This window comes from Poecilia formosa, unplaced genomic scaffold (assembly GCF_000485575.1).
Source record: "Poecilia formosa unplaced genomic scaffold, Poecilia_formosa-5.1.2 Scaffold43, whole genome shotgun sequence".
NCBI lineage: Eukaryota > Metazoa > Chordata > Actinopteri > Cyprinodontiformes > Poeciliidae > Poecilia > Poecilia formosa.
The window spans coordinates 2,002,775-2,021,959 of NW_006799982.1; the positions used below are offsets into that span (position 1 = coordinate 2,002,775).

Here is a 19,185-nt window from a genome sequence, read left to right on the forward strand (position 1 = left end):
GGCAAGCTGTGCTTCAGAACTGACAAGTGAGTGGTGAATTTCAAGAAAGTGAGAACACAGTGAGAAAAAGAGACTCTAAAGTCTGGTGATGAAACTTGGGAGAAAACATTTCCCCCAACAGCTCAATAATGATTTAGAAATAAAAAAAAAGATAGAAAACTTTTCCCACATGCATTAAAAAGTCAGTTTGTCAAAAAAAAAAGATGATTTCAAAGTCACCGCTGATGACGAGTTGAAAAAAATAAAAATAAAAGCACAACTTTATGATTGATAAATCAATTAATCTCATGATAAATTAAACCTATCGACCTCATTTTAATTATAGGCTTTATCGTCTTTTCCTGCCTTTTTTCTTTCTCTTGATGACACTGAATGAAAAAAGGCTCAGCTCTGGTGCTCTCCACTGACCCTCCCTTCCTCATTTCCATAGTCCAGCTCACACTACACAAGTTGTCGGCCGACTATCGGCCCATTTTCAAAACCTGAGAGACCACACGTTAGCCGACAGAAATCATAGGTATAACGGTTCAATCGGGTTCAATTGTCCAGCCACATGGGCACAAAATACACTGGACGAAAAGTGGGATTTTTGACCCTGTATTCTGACGCAAACTCAGCTCGTCAGCGACAGATATCGTCAGCAATCGACAGTCTACATTTTCACTCACGGGAGTCGTCATAATTTTGGTTGAATGCAATATTTATTTCCATTTTGGCTTTATGTTGTTTAGTTTTTATTCAAGTACGTTTTTTGTTAATGGAGACTGATAATCCATTTTATTTTTGTTTTTGGTTGTTTATCAGTTCCAGTATTATGTGTGTCTATCTATGGCAGGAAATCACATGCATTATTAGTCATTTCCATTAAATCAGTGTCAAAAGGTCTTGAAACATTATCGTTTATCGCAATCATTTTTTAGACAATTAATCGTCCAGCAAAATTTGTTATCGTGACTGGCCTAGTTGTAGCGTGGTGTAGAGGTGAAGCGTGTACTGTTGTGGAAAAAAGAATTATCAGTGAAGTTTTCAGAACTCGTTACTATTTGTGTTAATTTAGGTAAACTATTTAAGAAGATATTTCTGATAAAATACATTCTTAGAAGTATGTTTTGGCTCATGGGCCAAAAAATGTTTGAACAGATGACTAAAGATTTTGACAAAATACTTCTGCCTACCTCTCTTAGAAAGGATATGAAACTAAAATTAAACACAAACCTCTAAAATTAGACATACATATAGCCCACAATAAGACAATTTTTAAGTGTCTAAAGTCCTTATGTCTACTTCACAAACTCTACTGTTGCATCCAAATTAAATAGCATTGTTATTGACTAACCATATTTTTTTCTTTTGTTTTGCACCGCATATTCTAACCACTGTGCAGATCAATGGTGTGCTGAGCTTTGTTCTTGTTTCTTGTTTATATTGTTTTAGTTTTAAAAATGGGGAGAAAGAGGCAAGTTTTATTTGCCTACACTTTTCACTTTCGATTCGTGAGCTCAACCGCCCTACATGTTTTCTATAAATTGTTGATGTGGGCACACGCTTTGCACTGATTTATTAAAACCGGGCACATTTCAAAAACGTGGTCTCTTCTCATGTCACTTTTAAAGAAACCGTAGTACCAAAATATGCTGCAACTACAGACGTGTTGGACCTGGGATCTCAAGCAGCACTTCAAATATTAAAAATTCCCTGAAAAGTTTAAGAAATATATTACATGTCTCAAAAACACTCATTTTAAAAACAGTTGACTGAATGAACATGAAAAGAACTACACTTGAAACTGTGAAAAAAAAAAAAGAAAATCAGTGAATAACTCATCAAAAGCGCCATCAAGGGATTTCATCTTAAACTGAGTGTCGACAATGCCATAAAACAAAAGACTAAAAAAGGCTCCATGAATGTTCAATACCTCACAGTTATTAGAAAATAAGTTTAACGAATAAAAAGCTAAAACATTTATTAACCTAATAAAAAGCACAGCCAACAAGGACTGTTTGGGCTGGCTGCGGCACAGATTATTTAAACAGGAAATTTCTGCTTCATGCCCATTGGAGTATGACAGACAGTGAGCCAGAGTGACATGAAATGTTAATGGTCTGCCCAGAGCAGCAAAACTTCATAAAAGTCTTGATTTAGAAACCATAGTGGCTTTCAGGAAGAACCAGCGCTGTCACATCACACAGTTGAAAACGCATGCTGATGCACATAATTTCATACGCACACACGCGCACACACGTGACATACAACTTGTGTTTTGATTAAGACTTGAGGCTATGCTGCTTGGGTTGGATGATATGGAGAGTAAACATTCTTCAAAAGTGTAGCTCACATGCAGCAGGATATCACTCCTGGAAGCTGCGTGTTGCCAGAAAATACTGAAATATGCATTTGCTGCAATCTTTTTTTATTTTCTTTGACATAATGAAATAAGACACACAAGCTGCTACCTGTAATAATAAATACAAAATCAATGCAAATGAATTGCGGGTTGTTTTTTTTGTTTTTTTATCTGACATTTGCAGTGAGCTCCAACAATCTCAACTATATTTCAGATGTATAAATATTTTATCATATTTTTAACTGCAGTTTGAAGACACGCTTTGCAGAACATCCTGTTTCAAGCATCATATTTTTTTAGATGAAGATTTTTCCCCCAAAAAAATCTAATAACAAAATAAATATTAGTTTAACAACCTTGTTCACTCCATACCTACCAATAGTAATATTGAACAACCAATCAAATATGGAAAACAGTAAAAGTAAAAAAAGAAGGAAGGTATTGATTCTGCCATGTCCTCCACAAATAAGTCGTAATAGAGGGATCATATAAATGCCAGTAGAGGCCAACCTGCTCTGAAATTGTCCAGCTAGAGTGAAAGGTGACGCCGGCCATCCCCACCCAGTTACAAAACTTGGGAGGAGTATAACCAGGCATAGCGACAGTGTTCCAGGCCAACCGCACGACTGGCACGAACACCCTCATTATTGACCAATGGGTCAACAATAAGCACAGATGGAAAATTCATAGAGCACTTGCATTTTTACTGAAATTAACAAAGATGCTGCTTAGAAATTTGAGGATTTCTTAAGACAAACAGTTGCACTGTTTTATTTACTTACAAGTGTTATAGTGTTATAGTAAAGGGTCACTTATAATCACAGATCGCTTTCCTTTCACCTTTACTGCATGCTATTTTATTTTATTTTTGTTTGTAATATAAAATCCATAGGGCTTGGGGGTTGTTTGTGATAAAAATGTGAAAAATATCACCCTGTGACAATACGCGTACAAAGCTTTGTAATTTAGAAACACAACATTCATTTTCCCCAAGCCAGAACAAGATGATCACACTTTATAGAGCCTGTTCTGCAAATCAAATAAACATGCACAGGAAATAAAAATAAATAAATAAATAAAATCCTACAGGTGTGTATTTCACATGCAGTGTTGGCCTGACTTTGAAACACACACAGGCTTACACACAAACTCTAGAATAAACCTTGGATTCTCGGAAAAGTCCCCGAGCCTCCAGTCACCCTTACTGCTCTGCGAGGCTCTTTATAGACATGTCGCTATACTTAAAGGACTCCCAGGTACTATAAAGAGATTGGAGATCAAGCTGAGTGTTCCAGGCAGAAGGTGAAATGAGACACTGCAATGATGGAATATTTTTGGGGGGAGGGGAATTAATGTAGTTTTTAAGCATAAATGCATAGAAAATGGCTCTGTTGGACCAAGAAATTAAATCATGGTGCAGATAAGTAAAATATATGTCACTCTTTTAATCTAACAGTTATTTTGATCCATTATGCAAGAATGGAGACCTAAAAGGGTTTCATTGATCTAGAAAGACTGAAATGTGCCCATTGTGTGAAAAATACACTCATTATTTTACAAAGAGAATATTTTCAGTTCCTGCTCCTTATCAGTGCAGAAAGTAATGACATCCTGACCAGGATTTCACTCTTCGATACCAAACTGATATAAAATCAGACTAAATATTTTCCTTTTTGGGTCAGTAAAAATTACCCAAATAATATTTTTTTTTGTCAAATACCAGGATAGTAAGAGAAAGAAGAGTTTAGACAATTACGTTCTGCAAATTCTAAATTTTAAGATCATTACACTTCTGATTAATTCACAGCAGTTGAGTTAAACAGAGGCACACACACCCGTGAAGGTATTTTAAGACAACACAAACGCACTGCTTCCTTTCATGATATCTTCCATGGAAACTCCGAAAGATATCGGGCAAAATATCAAGAAAAGAAGGTTTTTCAAGAATAGACATCATGGGAATGTCCAGCTTTGTTCTCTTCAGAAAGGATATGGCTTCTGTGTCCCGAGATGAACATGTTTGGTATGAAATGTTTTGTAAGAAGAGCAAAATACCTTGTGAAGTTATAGCCTACGGCTATTGTTTGCATGCGCGTGTGTGTGTGTTTGTGAGAGTTTTATTATCCACAGTGAAACAATTCCTGTACCACATAAACTGAAAGACCACCAAGAGGGAAAGAGTACAATATACCAAGAACAAAATAAGTCAAATTACAGTTTGCAAAATTAACTGAGGGGACAAAATCTTAATTGTTCGAGATGGATCCTGTGATAAAATTGTCTATGAAGATGGATCCCAAGTTAAAATTGAAATGTTGGGCCATAACGAGCGCTGTTACAATTTGAGGAAAAATGGGGGATGCTGTAAGCCTCAGAACACCATCACAACTTTAAAGTACAACGGTGAAAACCTCATTTTGTCGGGGCGTTCTGCTGCTGGAGTGGCTGGCAATTCACATAAAATGGCATCATGAAGAAAAGAGCATTCTGTTGAAATATTAAATGCATTTATTAAATGTATATATTAATAATTAACATCAGGCTGTGAGAAAACAGGTCAAGTGTTTTTTATATAAATATCTGGTTTTAAATTGTACACATCTCAACTGTATATCAGTAACAGGATATATCGGTGAGCACACTTGCCGGATTTTTTTAATGAAATAAAATGAATTTGCAAATAAACATGCGGTTTATTCTTTTACATAAAATGTGTCTGCCTGGTTATACAGAGAATACTGCGTTTGCTTTGTAAGTGTGTGCATGCATTTGTGTGTTATTGCGTGCGCTGATGCAGTCTAGGGAGGCTCAAAGAGGGATGTCTGGTTGGGTAAGTTTATTTGCTGAGGTTGGAGGTTTATGTGCATAAGTGTGCCTGAGAGGACCTGAAAGAAATGAAAATGCGAGTGTGCGAGTGTGTGAGCAACAATGAAACAGGAGAGGCCAAACGTTCACGTATGTGTGCTGCATTTGTGTATTTTCACACTCGTTAGTTTGGTCTCCAACCTTTGCAATCAGCGGTAATCCTGACTCAGCATCAATAATGACCCCATTAGTCACAAACCCCTACTGATACACACACACAACACACGCGCACTCTTACACACACTCATGTTGCCAGATGGACACTTCCTCTAATTAGCGTGTGTGTGCGCATGTACATCTTTATGGAATGCTTTACATTAAAACGGCATGCACATGTCACATATGGACACTTAGTGCAACTCACTTCTGGCAATAATTCCAAGCAACTTACGTCAAGTTCAAACCACGCCCAAAATGTACACAGATAATTAAATATGGGTTATTATGCTGCAAAGTCGTCAGTTGAATCTAAATTATTAAAACATTTCATTATACAGTTCAATTTTCCAATTATCTCCAGAAAGAAAAGAAAATAAGGATAAAACTGCAACTGTGGGGAAAATTAAAAGCAAAAAACATAAAGATCATTTGATTTACTGTCGGGATGAAGCAGATGTAACAAAGTTGGATGAAGTCAGTACTCCAATGATCATCAGTAATTCACCTAATTTTCAACTTAGTTATTTTATTTACTGTCAATTCCCAGCAAATGTCTTCCCGAGGGACTTTACAAGACAAACAAGTGACATTTACACACAGAAATATTTTCAAGTCAATTTAATCATTTCAACAAATTTAAACCCAATTACATGAATCTAATTTGATCCTAGACATAATACAATGCAGCCAAATTCAGTGTGAAATTGTGTAAAGTTGTCAATATGTATAAAAAAAAAAAAAAAATAAAAAAAAGCCTGGAGCATTAGACTTTGTAGCATTTTCTCATCTTTAGCTAGCATGTGGAAAAAGTGGAATGTATTGAGACAAAGTGTCAGTATTCTAAAACTAAGAGCACAATTTTTCGGATAGCGAATGGCGCAAAAGATAACATTTCAGGGTGCAAAATTCTGGATCCTAATATATGTCGTTGACTTGGTAGCACACACAACTGGAAGTCGGGGTCAAAACTCTGATACATTTGTAATTTTGTACATCGGAAGCAGAAAAGTTTGTGAAACTCATCTTTGGAGGAATGGTGAATGAGCATTGCCATTTGTTTCTGCAAACTGAGATTATTCTCAAACACAAGTTTATAAACTGTAAAAGTTTTTATATGTCCAATGAATATATTTTATTGTACCATATAGATCGTGACTACTTGCCCTCAAATCCTGGACTTTCTGATTTCCCTCTAAAACAGAAAGTCCAGGACTGGGTACACAGTTTCACCAGAGTACCCAGAGCACATCTCTGGTTTCTATTCTCAGTTGAACAGCAGACTTATCAGGTTAATTAGAGATTATACGACCTGAGTGTCCGCGTAAAGATGTTGGCCTCGTAACCCGTTTATGGTGACACACACCAAACACCAAACTTTGCAATTATATATAGTAATTTAATTAATCAGACGTGTGCTTTCCTAGCATACATGAACATAAAACTTCATAGGTCAATATCTGTTTCAAACTACCACAAGTGTTCTTAACGCCTAGTGTGAGAAATATCGTCCTTCATGTTTTAGCTATATCAAGAAAAATATGACAGGAACATAAATTAATTACGATGAAGCAGAAAAACATCAAACTGTGAGAAGAGTCTCAAACCCGACACTGCCATCGGTGTAAGACCTGTGGGTTTCCAGATACTGATTTTTTATTTTTTTTGCAGAATTATCCACAGACATGAATGAGGTCTTTCTCAAAGACAAACATGATTTTTTTTTTCACAATAAATCATAGCCTTTCAACATAAAACATTTCCAAACATTACACATTTTCATTAATTCATTCTTACATTTTTACTATAATAATCTCAAACTGCCCCTGATTTATTAGAGAATTTAGTTTCCTCGTGGAGTTTTGGACAAGCGACGCAAATACAAATGCAAATGCTAAAAATAGGACTTAACCTTAGTCCACTCATGTGGCCGAAATTTTAGCTTCAGAGGCACAGGAGTGTGTATTTTGTTGTTTTATATATGTATATATTGAAACAAATATTTATGTATGTTGTTTTTTTTTTGTTTTGTTTTTTTAATGGCAAATGTATAAAAGTCCCTTTCAGGAAGATTTAGCCAATAATATAACTATCTTTCATTCTATTCTAATTTAAAGTTAAACCTTTTTTAAATAATCATGAATATAAATGATTGTCCTTTTCCATATAGCAGGGCTCTTAAAGTTCACCTCTCATTAAACATGCACAATTTTGCCCTTTGCTGTCATCAAGTCTTTCAATGAATATTTTCATAACATTCATTCATTGAAGCTGGTTCTTATTTGACTTTCAAACTGGAAAAAAAGAGACTTCTACGGGAATACAGAAGAAAAAAAAAAACAACAACATTATACCGACAAGGACATGCAGAATCGCATATAAATACAGCATCACAATTAAATTCATGGCTTTACTTCATGTTGTCCTTGTTTGAGGTCGCATTGCTTGGAGATATCATTTGAAACTCTGGCATGGATTTGTGCTCCATCTATTTTGACAGAGACGGCGTTTTAAAGCCTTCAACATTAATGACTGAAAAGGTTCTGGTGCTTCATTTACAAGCACACTTTCACACAGAAAATGAGGCGTGAAAGAGGTGCACCTCACAGCCAGTACAATAAAAAAAAACCCAGGTCATATCAAAGAAATTAAATGAGAGGGGCATCATTAGCTATCTTAAAATCTGAAGTGCCATTTGCACTTGTGGCTGTGAGTCACATCTTTATGAAAACATTCAAGCGCAGAAAGAAATTATATTTTGTGTATTACTTAAGATTACGGAGATTTTAGCAATACTTTGTTGGAAATTATTATCTGATAGGAAGCTGGGAAGCAGCTGTGCATAGTTCATGCATTTAAATATATTGCAAAAATCCCTGTTTGGTACATAGCTTGCATATAAAGTTGCAGCTTGCCACTTTCAACATTTACTCTCTGAAAATAAACAGACTCATACATCTCCATTTTTTGGAGGTTGGAAGTTCAAATCCTACACTTTCTGTCATTATGGTTATTTTATCACATAAATACCTAACAATTCTCTTTCACATTTCAGTCTTTAACATTGCTTCTTTTAAATGTTTTGGAAATAGATAAAATGTAATATATGCTTCATGAGAAATGAAAATATGCACTTATATTCAAAGAACACTTAATGGATAGTTACACCCGCAATGTTTAATCTCTGATTTAATTAAAAGGTTTTTATTTTGTATTTGTAAGGATTGTTCCTAACATCTGCCAATCTCTGTTCATATTAGCCTCACCTACATTATAAAGTCATCTTCATAAGGTTAGGACTCTTTTCCTGTCACTCCGAGTCCGATGATTTTTAAAATGTTGTGAAGAAACCATGAATTAAATCTAAATGTATAACTTTTCCTGTAGATTTTGAAAAGAAGAAAAGGCTCAGAGTTCACTAAGAATGTTTGAAATAATGAGCAAGGCCCAGTGTAGATAACAAAAGAGAGGATCGAATTTCTGACAGATAAGGAAGTGCTTTTATTTTGATTAGAGGGAATTGTCTTTGTAATGATACAGATAGCTTAATAGTGAACAAAATGAAAGATAATAAAAGTGTATTTTTCCAGAAATGGTGTCCTATGCCACAGCTTTCCATTGGGGGGACATCAATGTGGTCATAATTTAGAAGCAATGGGCAGCATGAATATGTTGTTACAAACCATCAGTGTCTCATAGTCCAGAAATATCATTAGCTAATAAATCAAGTGCAGCATTTAACAGGAGAATATGCACAGGCAGTGCGTCATCTATCAGAGCTGCAGTCTGGAGTTTACACACCGCCGGCTTGCCTTAACTCCTGATTCCATGAAATAAAGTCTTCACCTCAAGTCATCCCTGCTTTTTTATGTGCTACCCTTTTAAAAGGTCTATAGAGGAAATTCCACATTTTGGTTTTAACACAAAGGTTCTGCAAAACAATCCTGCGCTCGTAATTACTTGCACAACCATAAAGGCACATCTAAAGAAAATTTTTGGAGGAATACATGTATTGTTACACCCCTAACCTACAGGTGCAAGTTTTTTTTTTTTTTTTTTTTTTTTTTTCCAGTACTTTATGTACAAAACCACTCTGTTGTGAAATAAACTGTCTGTTCTGGCTTCCATGCTCACACTCTAGTCACCATAGTAACCTGATAAATCTTCACCACGTTGCACCGCCACAACAGATTGTGTAAAACACCACCATTGAGAACCAATGCTCTTTTCTTCACTGCAAGCTTAACAAAAGTCAGGTCAAGATCAGATATGGCAGACAATTTGTTCAGCTTTCAAATGTTGAATTTTAAATAAAATACTTGGGCAATCAGTATGATCATCTTCAAAACAACAGCGACACCCACGGGTGACACAACGTGATGGTTACTAAAAGGTGATTTTATTTAAAAACCACAAAAAAATAACACACAAAAGTTGATTTTTAACATGCTACCACATTTTCATGCTCAACCCCCCAGAAAAACAATCTCTGACTAATAGTTACTCAAGCTCAGTAAAGTGTGGAACTTCTGCTACTGAAGATGTGAAAGACATTAATCATCTGCTAAAAATTCTGCAGTGCAAACTAGATTTGGTGAAAACCATGCATATATAAAACAAAATATTTCATGTCCTGCAGGAGTTTAAAGTGACCTCAAAATCTGAACTGCGTGTAAAGCCACAGGACTCATAGCGCTATGTTTGATTAAAGACTTCCACGGAGAATGCACCTGTGTTGGCTCACTTTAGGCTCCTTAGAAAAAAACATTACTCTCGCCCAGTTCCTCAGTATGTATTAAAAAAAAAAAAAAACCCAGAAAGTCCAAAAGTGTGACAGAAGGAGAACGGCTTTCGTGCCCCGGGAGGAGACAGAAATCTGGGAACCATAAAGCTGAGATTATGCTGGAGCATCGGTCCTGGCATAAGGGAGCGGTGACGTCAACATCGTGGAGCTGCCATTTATACCGGCACACTTTGCAGTTTATTAACTGCAATGCAAAGCATATATAGCATTAATTTCAAAAATAAAACAATATGTAAAGTGTGGGATGCAATATATTGTAGAATAACATTTTACTGTAAATACAGGCACAAGGTCATTTGGGGTTTGTCTCCAACAGCTTTGCACTTCTAGAGACTCAAACTCTTGCTCATTACTCAGACTGGTTGGACAGCACCTGTAGTTAGCATTTTTTCTGAGTCTTGCCACTGATTTACAACTTAATTTAGGCCTCCACTACTTTGACTAGTCCATTTTAACATGGATCTGTTTTGTTCTGAACCACTCCACTGTAGCTCTGGCTGAATGTTAAACCTCCAACTCAGTCTCAAGTACTTTGCTGCCTCTCCACCCATCTTCCCATTAGCTGAGCTCCAGAGTGTTGTGTTCAGGATGATGGGTAGGTTTAGTTTATTGCCACACATTGTGTTTTGCATGACACCAAACAAATAACATTTTGGTCTCAGTTTAGAGGAAATTAATACTTCTGCAAAGAGCATCATGGATTTGGACAGCCATATCAAGAATTCAAAACGTTTCTAAAACTCTGCACCCAAACGTTTTTTTCATGAATGAGATTCCAGTGGAAATTGGCTTGTTAGCATCTCTTCATGGATCTGTGACGTTCATATCTGTATCCAGACTTTCACATCCTGTAGGACACATTAATATGACACCTACCCAGCAAAGACAGTCTCATGTAAAATATCAAAGTGAGAAGCAGAACTGCTGAGTGTCTACAGGTCAATGGTCATATGTCAAAGGTAAAGATCCTGTCAGTAAGACTTGACCCCCCCTTGACCTCTGCTAGACCCCAGCTGTGTGTATGTTTGCTGTTTTTGTGCAAGTAGGCATATAGGCATAAAAGAACACATGGCTTCTGCATATTGCCTGTTTGTGTAAAGGCAGATAGGGTGCGTGTGTGTGTGTGTGTGTGTTTGTGACCCTGTGCCCTAAATCCTGACAGGAAGAGCCAGCGGGCTAAGAGAGGAGTTCTGGACCCTGGGGTGTCAATCACAGATTCAGATTGACAGACGAGTTAGCTGGTGCTGCTCTCACATTCACCCACACACTATCCCTCTCAGGACTGTGTTCTGTCACTCTCTCAAGCCGACTGTCTTTCACTCTCCCTTCCTCTCTCTGTCTCCTTCACTGCTTCCTCTTTGTCTCTGCACTCCGTCCATCCATTTCTCTGTTTTCGCTGATATCTTCTGCGTGTCCGTGTTTGTACAGTCGCATGCTGTTTTCGGTTTGTCAACCGCCCACCCTGCCCACCCCGTTCGCTGCCACTATCTGTCTTTCAGCTTCTCTCCGCTGTTTTTCCTGACAGATGGGTGCCTAAATCCACTTCTGTTTCGGTTTCGCTCTACTTTTTTTTTTTTGCTTCTTTGCTTTCTTCGGAGCGTGGTGGTGGTCGTTCGTGCATGCACGCAGTTACCATGTATGTGTGTCATTCAACATCTGTCTGGGTAGTGGCTTTTTGTAAGGTTGATTAATTTCACATGGGAAATACAAGCTTAACAGTTATTTATCAAACGGGGACTTTAGAAGTGAGAAAAACTCGATTATTCAAAAAATACTGAAGAATCCAGCTAGTTACCAGCTTAGACATTTCTGCTAAGCCAACATGGTAACTTGCATGTCTGAAGATATTAAAACAAAACACATTTTCATCTTAGATAACACCAAAACCATTTTAATCCAATTATTCTGATGCCACCTTAGAAAATCAGCCATGCCACCACTTTTCTGGTGTTACTGAGCAACCCTGAGAAAACTCACAATTTTCTCTTACCATTGGGATCTTGGCAGGTTTTTTTATTATTTTTATTTTTTATCCCAAACAGGAACCCGTGTTAAATTTAACGAGTTAGACAACCTGAAAGGCTTCTGCAAAACCACTGAAACCCTAAAGCAAGAAAATTTAACAAAGGCACTGCTATACATTTGGGAATTTGAAAGCCTGCAAAACTATGTGGTGCATTAAAATAGATTGTTAGATACCTGTACTTAAATGACAATGTATATTTATACTAAACAGTTAAATCTGTTTTACTAGATTTTTATTAAAATAAATTCAGAAAAGTGTTTATATGCGTAAGCATCTTTACTCTGATATCCCTAAATAAAATCAAATTAAAGGAAGTGCGTTCACTTTGCATTTATGCACTACATTGTGTTGGTTTACAACTTACAGCTAGACTAAAATACACCAAGGTTTGTGTCTCAAACTTCACAAAATGTATACTTCTGAAAGGTGGTGTGGTTTATATTACCCAAATGGTAAAGATGGTATACTATGGCCATTAATAATTAATATTTTACAATCAAATTACTTAGTTATTCAGATTTTTTATCTACTTTGTTCCATTGCTCAAACTGTGAAGTTAGGTAGCCTTGTTGCATGGCTCCCAAGCAGAATGAGGCACTGACGCTGTATCTTAGATCCATTACTTTGTTTTGCATGGACAACGGTTTTGCGCTGCACTGAGTAGAGTTCTAGTGGAGTGAAGATGCCCACTTGGTGTAGGGTTGCAATCAGCTAAGAGATTTGTTGAACCTTGATTGTGGTGTGCTGTGACGCACACTTGTGCAGCCAAAAGATGGAGGATAGCTATTAAAGTGTTGCCAAATGAGAAAAAAAATAGCTGGTCAATGTAGAAACACAGCTCCTTCACCAGTTCCACATGTGATTTTAGCACAAAACAAAATGCAATTTTTCAGATAAATGGATCCATCAGCTACTTCTTAACTTAAAATATCTTCCTCTTTTGTGCTGCACTCTGCTGAGGATGAACAGGCCATTGGTATTCTAGGTTTTACCATAGACTCCCACAACAAGCTCTTCGAATGCTTTCAGTCTTGAAAACTCTTTAAAGAGCCCCAACATTAGCATTACTGGCAAAGATCTCACTTCAAATAAGCTTATCTTTAGGAGCACAACAAATTATCATGCTGAAACAAGTTAAAATGTTTAGGTAGTCCTTAGTGGGAGGGGGAAATCCCAAATCAAGAAACAATTGCCAATTGGTGTGAAAACATCAACGTTGTTATACAATAAGTGCAAATGTAATATTTATGTAATTCCTACTTTGTTTTTTAATTGTGAGCATAACTATGATGTAACTTAGACCCTTTTCTGTGTGGTACTTCACAGTTCCATCATGATTTAACAAGGGGACTGACTGTAATTTCACCAAAACCACGTTAGTTTGGAGTTTGGATAGCTTCTTCCCATCATAAATGAAATCATAATTTGAAAACTGTTCTCTGTAAATACTTTTTGTCTTTGATTTTAAAATATGTTTTATAATCTGAAACATTTAAGTGCGACAAAAAGAGAACCATAAGGAGACATCTGGAAGGGGCTAAATACGTCTCCCCTGCACTGCACAGTTCCTATTAAAAGTGTCAACCATTTATGGGTTTAACACACTCAGAGGCTTCTCACCTGCAACGTATAACCATCTTAGGGACAAGGAGTGCTTAACTTTTTATAACCTTTCACACAAGGTGAGATCAGCAAATCATTTTGTTTTACAAGAAACTTAAAATGGAATCCAAGTAATACTGTATCTCAAACCTACATCACTACTTCCTCTGTTTCTGTTACTGTTTTGGTGAGAACCTGAGATACAAAAAAAAAAAAAAAGTTTGGTTATTTCTAATGACATTCTCAAGCTATATTTGGAGAGACGGTTTCACAATAACAATGCCATCTTTAGTTGAATTCTGCACACTGATCACATCCGTCTTGTTTTAGCACAACCTATAGTATATTCCAGCATAATCTTTTCTGTTTCATCCCATCATCCCCTAGTTTAATTTCCCTCTCCTCTCACCCTTCTTCCTATCCTCATGTACAGCCTTCTGTCTCCCATTCTGCCCTCTCTCCGCCTCAGCCTGTTATCGCTTTTTCTTTTTGTCTCTTACACCTGACAGAGACGGGATCAAGTGGTAAATCTCCTAAAGCATGCTCATCCACCGCCGCTCGAGCCGCAAAGCTGGCGAGAGAGCGGAGGAAGGCAGCGGGGAAACACTGAATGTTAGTTTGTCAAGAGGAAGAACAAAGATACAAGATAAGAAAGACATACAGAACAAAAACATGGTGGAAGACACAAGAGGTAGTGGGACGGCTTGTGTTCGGTTCGAGGGTACAGACGCCGTTAGTGGTGATGTAAGAGGAGACAATGAGAGAAACTGATAAAGACGTAAGCTTTCACATTACTCACAAAGTCTCCACTCATTCACACACACACACAGATCCTCATTTTAGTGTCGGGATGAGTAGCGTGATTAAAATTCCCCTGAGGCTGGAAGACATCTTTCCTCCACTGGCAGAGAGAAACATGTTGAGCTAAGTTCTTTCAACTCAAGGAGGACCATGACTCACTTCTTGATGCCTCAGTTAAAGATTGTGCACAAGAAGTGTAAAAGAACACATGTAGGTGACTGAAATGCATTTCTTTTCCTTTTTTAAGTAGTATTTTAAGCTTACACATGCATTTTTGTCTCTGTAAATGAGTCTTTCTGCCTTCCTGTGGCCATATCCTCACGATCGTACTTCCATGTGTGGGTGTGCATTTGTGCATCTGTGTGAGTGTGTGTGACAGCAGGGCTGGCCAGAGTGTCCATAGCCGGTGGTTTATGGCTGCTGAGGTCTGATTACATTGGTGTGACTGGAGGGGTGAGCAGACTGGTGCTTCTATCTGTCTTCTGTGTGGCTGACTGCACAGAAGCACACACACACACACACACACACACACGCGCGCGCACGCACGCACACTCGCCAAATAGAAACGACTCAACCAGAGACACTTGGCTTGCCTCCCGGAGATCTCACAGAGATACAGCTACATTATGGATTTGCACAAGAATACACATCTGATTCATCCTTGATTTGCGTGTTCTGTGTCTCTTAATGAAAGTGATTATGATTCAAAATGAAAGTGCTACAGCCTGGTGGACAATGGTATAATGAGCCAAATGACATGCTTTTAATCTGCACTCTGCATCAGACATAAATTCCTTGAATGCTGACATACAAACTTCTCACCTTGTTGCCTTTTTTTTTGCTTCAAATAAGGCAGTAAGGCTTAAAAACAAACAGTCACAACAATCCACTCAAACCTAAATATGTCTAAGTGATGTGGCAATAAAGATTAAGCTGACGTCTAGCTTTAAAGAAAATAATGGGTTTTTTTTAAACTTTATGCAACCTCTAGCCTCGCTTTTCTGCTCATTGTTCACTTCTTGCCTCACTTTAGCCATTTGGAATGTGCGTAAATGAAAGTAGCTGCCTCCCACACTGTCGCACACGTGAATGCAATGTGGTTATATTGTGCCTATGCAATGTCACTTGTTAACAATGGCAAAATATTTTCCTTCCCCAACAACTTCTTTTACAAACTGTGAAGTTAGATTATGTTCAATAGTAGGGCATAATCGTGAAGTGGAAGGAAAATGACACATGGTTTCCAGAATGTTTTAAAATTAAAATCTAAAATAGCATGCAATTCATTTTATTAAAGTCACTCTGAGTCAAAACTTGGTAGGACATTCCTTTTATAGGATTAAATCTAAATCTGCAACTTTAACAGGACATGTCTTTATCAGATCTCTACATCTAAAGACTGAAATGTTTTCCAACTCTGCAAAATAGATCTAACTCACTGAGAGAATGTAAGCAAGTATTTGCAGCAGATTCTCCATTGTATTTTGGTCTGGATTGTGATTGGATCGTTCTAATCAATTTCAGCTCTGGCTGCATGTTTGGGGTCATCGTCTCAAGCCACCTGGAGCCTTGCAACAAGATTTCTTTCTGGATTTACCAGAATATTTATCATCTTCTTATCAACTCTGAGCAGATTCCCCTGTAGTTGTGATGTACCAAAGCCAGAAGTATTTAAATGCTATGAATAGTTTTGTACTGTAAGTATGTGGCGCATGGAAAGTACAGAGTGCCAAATTGCACTTAATAAAAGTTATAACCCTTTAAATGTGTCATTAATTTTTTACAAATGGAAATAAATACAAAAATAATTTAATAAGTATAGAATACATTTCTCAAATTATTAAACGTACTGATTTCATTTTAAAAACTAGATATAATTATTTCATGGTTTAATAAATTATTTTATATTCCTGTGACGAAGCACTTCGTGAATTAATTTAACCTTTCAACTTCACCCATCAAACTCAGTGGCCGGGGTTAGGGGAGTTTCCGCGGAGACCCTGAACATCCAATTGGCTGCTTAACACTGAAAGGCAAAACAACTTCTTACAAAGTTTGTTGCTACTCTGAGGTAAATATTTTCACTGGAAGTGTGAATATAATTTCAATAAGTCATGATTTATTTCCTACACACTGTGAGTGAGGTCAACTCCAGCCTCTCTAGTCTGGCCTAAAATATTTCTATTAAGTCCACAAGAGAGTTCACTGGTCCTGCGTGGAGGCGGCCGCCACAGACTTCAGACAGGATCAGTATAAGTCCCGCCCACTGACTAACTCCAGTGAACCTATCAGAAAAATATTAGACCAAAGTACGGACATAAAGACCGGAGTAGCTCACCCAGATTCTGTGGTAAATAAATGGCAACAATTTAATTATGTTTTTGGAGTTATTCCTGCACTTTCCAGCTGCGATATTTACCTTTGTAGCCATAGCAAACTTGAAATAATTTGCTTTGAGTTGCTATTTGAATCACCCAATCAGACGTCAGGGTGTCCATAGCAGCTGCCCTAGGCCCACCCACTGGGTTTGATGGGTGAATTTGACGGTTTAAATTGATTAATGATGTGCCTCAGAATAGGAACATTAAATAGTCAATACATTTAATTAAGGCACATAAAATTAATTCTATATTTATTAAATTATTTCTGTAATTTCAGTTTTAATAAGTAATGACATTTAAATAATTATTTTGTGAGATAACCATTTATTGTAATTTGGCACTCTCCACTCTCCATAGTGATGATCAACACTGGAAATACGAACTCCTGTAAAGCTAAACCGATTTGGATTTATTAGTCAACTTTCCAAGTTCATGACACCAACAACACAGTAACATCACATAATACATGTATTCTTCAAAAATGCTCCATAGAAGCAACCCAGCAATCACCATCAGGGATGCCACACAGCCTCATGCTATGCGAATGCTCTGCTGTATCCGTGATGATGTGGAGAATAAGGATTCAGTCCCAGTGGTCTGCAGAATGCTTGAGGTGGATGACACGGCAGGAGACTTGGCACCCTTTTTCTGGCTCCGTTGCTTCTGGCACATGTTCTGGTCGTGTTCCAAACTCTGACGGTGCCTTGAACTTGCCTCTGCCCTTGTGTGTGTGTTTTTTTTTTTCTTTGTTTTGTTCTTTTTTCTTATCTTGATTTGAATTTTGTTTTTTTTTTCTAGTATGTTGATGGGCAATGCACAACTGTTGCTTGTTTTGAGATAATGTCAAGAATGAATCACAAACAGAGTACTGAACCTCCCCTTTGTACACACCAGTAAATGCCACAGATATATCAGCAACAACACAAGTACAAAAACGATCAACAAATGAAAACTTGGAGATCGAGACGCCATGGCAACATGACACATGTTGCAAAACATTGTAAATTTCCACATATCTCCCAATATGCATGCGATACATGAACCTTACCAATATTTCCATCCAAGTATATGTTGTTGTGTTTTTAAACTTATACTTGCGTTCAATGGTTTGTGGATGTGTTTTTCACTTCAGGGCAACATAGAACTCCTACCAAGATCTTCTAGGACAGCGTCCAGCTGCTAATTTTGTTATTATTAATTAGTTTTAAGCTTATTATGACTCCCTCTCAGTGCACTTGGAATACATTTTACCTGGTGCACTTGACAGTTTTTACTGCGTTTTAATTATTTCAAATGTTGGTTTATTATACTCACGACTAATTAGGTGTACCAAAAGGAACTCTCGTTAGCCTTTATGTTTTATGCATTTCGGTCAAAGATGTTTGTCTTTTTCCTTCACAGGTGCTTCAACGTGGAGGGCAGAGCAGGGGAGTTGTTTTGTTTTATGGTAAGAGGTTTTATTACACGCAGGTTACTGGATAAATATTTTAGATTAATAAAGATGGAATATAAAAAGGATTTTTGTTTCATCTGAAAGAGCACAAATTGGCACATTTCTGTTCTAATCTACTCTACTGTCGGTCCTTTGCTATAAAGAGTCTGACCTTTGCAAAGAATGAGGCAGTGTTTTATGATACTCTTGCTTAATGATAACCATGGTGGATTTATATAATACACAGAGGGATAAAGCATAGGTAGGATGCTTTATTTGCGACTCAAAGCGCACACTATTAGGAACCCGCCAAGAGAGAAGTGACAGCGAGAGGAAGGAGGGGGGAGGAGGAGGAGGAGGCGGCGATAGTGTAAATGGGGTAGGGGCTGCGCAGGAGAAAAGGAGACTTGCTGCTGCTACATTATTGAGAAGCGGCTAAACCTTCTGTGCTCGGGGAAATCTGAGAAGGTAAGAACAAAGATGGAACCAGCGCATAGGTGAGAGATGGGGCGGAGATGAAAAAAAGAGAGGTGGTGAAAGATAGAAAATAAGGAAAGGTGAAGAAAAGACGGACAGTGATGTATCGGTGCATTGCTGGGCAGTCCACTGCAGCGCTCCCAGGTGTGCGCTGTGTGAGGAATTAGGGGGAACAATGTGAAGTGACGAGGGAGCCTCAGAGGCCTGACCGTGTTTTTTTTTTTTTTACTTCCGCTGTATCAGGAGGAAATACCTCTTACTAATCAAAATGCCGTTCTTCTGTTTTCAGAGAGATCA

General features: G+C 37.5%; 1 protein-coding gene and 1 long non-coding RNA gene across 24 annotated transcripts in view; one reads left to right on the forward strand and one right to left on the reverse strand.

Moving 5' to 3' along the window:
- The window catches only part of ptprdb (protein tyrosine phosphatase receptor type Db), a 221,713-nt gene that overhangs the window by 176,451 nt on the left and 26,077 nt on the right, over positions 1 to 19,185 (reverse strand). The gene's annotated exons all lie outside the window — the stretch shown is intronic.
- Positions 567 to 18,805, forward strand: LOC107836187 (uncharacterized). The gene is made up of 3 exons (XR_001662055.1): positions 567 to 650; positions 5,193 to 5,199; positions 18,795 to 18,805. It is a non-coding gene; the product is annotated as an uncharacterized LOC107836187 (long non-coding RNA).